General features: G+C 34.3%; 1 long non-coding RNA gene across 1 annotated transcript in view; it reads right to left on the bottom strand.

The window, feature by feature from the left end:
- Positions 1–853: 853 nt before the first annotated feature.
- The window catches only part of LOC122535554, a 3595-nt gene continuing 2659 nt past the window's right edge, over positions 854–1789 (bottom strand). Inside the window, exons 3-4 of the long non-coding RNA XR_006308198.1 lie at positions 1660–1789; positions 854–1560 (exon numbers count right to left, since the gene is read on the bottom strand). The exon at positions 1660–1789 is cut by the window's right edge and continues 1918 nt beyond it. This is a non-coding gene — a long non-coding RNA (uncharacterized LOC122535554). The remainder of the gene's footprint in view (positions 1561–1659) is intronic.

A 1789-nucleotide genomic window follows, 5' to 3' on the forward strand; every position in this document is an offset into this window, starting at 1 on the left:
GCTGCAAACGGATGGCTTCGATCTTCAAATTCGTCGTAGATTCGGTGGCGAAACGAATTTTTCAACGTTCTTACGTACTTTACGAGAAGCACTTTAGAATAAAACGAACGATACTTTTCGTGAAAGAAGATGAGAGAAGCTGAGAGAAAATGAGCCCAGGTTTATTGTTCTTCCTTTTTTTTAAAATTACAACCTTTTGAATATTAATGGGAGTCACTGTACATGCTCGTAATTTCAGGACGTGCTTAATGATGATTCTCGAGTGACTTTAAACGCAATTGTGCGAATTATCGCGGAAAAATCTACAAATGAAAATACACATAGGTACATGTAGGTATACTACGATCGTTGAGCGTATGTTGTACGTTTTACACAGGAATCAAGGATACCATGTTCAAACGAACAGAGTACTGACGGAATAATACTCGATACGAACCATCGGGGATGGAAAAATGTTTTCTAAATTGACGTTCTCTCTACGTCATTCGGACTTATATAATATGATGCGTGCTCTCTCGATCATGTGATCAGTTGCTCTAATTCAACGTGGATCGCGGTTCTGTACAAACAAGTGTGTTCCTGGTACTTCGTTGCATTTGTCACAATCAGCTGACGAGCATTTATATATGAGAGGTAGGGTTAAATGCGCGTGACTGAAGTGGTTATTGAATTGTCCGAGATGAACGAGGAAAAAGAAAAAAAAAGATCTGGTCGATTCTGTAGATTTACAAACACAGTGTTTCATAAGCATAAATCACAGTTTTTTTTAATTGTGAACATACCCTGAGAAGATTAACTTCAGTTTTCCAAAATAAAATGAAATTTATGACATAAAACAGAATAATGGGAGAATTTTATCTAAGATTTTAATCTAAATGTTGGTCGAAAGTTGTAGTAAATTTTCTATTGTTCTGCAGATTCAGAAAGCTTCTTTCTCTTACATTTTATTCCGTGAAATATATTGAAATGAGGAACAACTGGATGAAATGAAACATTATTTTCATTTTACGGCAATAATCCAGAATCATTACTTTACAAGTTTCTCCGTACCTCGCTTATTGTTAGTGCAATTAAATCGAGAATATTTATTTCAGGATATCAATGACATTAAAGTAGCCATTAAATTTGCCACCATTTGCAACTACTTTTCAATTCCGAACTACGATTCCGTAACGTAACACGTTAATGCTTCGCTATCTTCGGAACGGAAAAAAACAACACCAATATCTATGAGAGACTGTTACTTCGAAAATAATTTCATGATTTATTCATGGAGTTTTTCATAATATTGCTAGAAACATTAGTGATAAATTAATTACTGCATTTATTTCGAGATAATGGTTATCAGTGTAGTGATACGATAGTACAGCGATACAGTGAATTGTCACACGGCTAAAAAATAGACAATTTTTCTCTAACATTTGTAACGCGTTCGATAATGAAATACGAACTTTCATTTCTTTAATTTCGATGAACACGAATGTCCGATGATATCGAACATTCTGCAAGAAGAAGAAGACTCTCAGCATCATTGCTAACATTTTCCAGAGTAAACAAGTTCTGCAAATATAATGCAATACAAAACGATTGATCATGTACATTTGATACCTCAAACATTATTAACATTTTAACTTCGATAAATGTCTTACTTCAACTGACCCAAGTTGTGCAGCATTCTCGCGTCGTTTGTCAGTTGTCCTTGACGAACTTCAAAGGAAAGAGAAATACTGTTTCGTTCCACTTATCACGTCACGTAACCTTTTCTTTTTTTTTTTTTTTTTTTTTTTTT

Source organism: Frieseomelitta varia, unplaced genomic scaffold, assembly GCF_011392965.1.
Source record: "Frieseomelitta varia isolate USP_RPSP 00005682 unplaced genomic scaffold, Fvar_1.2 scaffold_736, whole genome shotgun sequence".
Taxonomy (NCBI): Eukaryota; Metazoa; Arthropoda; class Insecta; order Hymenoptera; family Apidae; genus Frieseomelitta; species Frieseomelitta varia.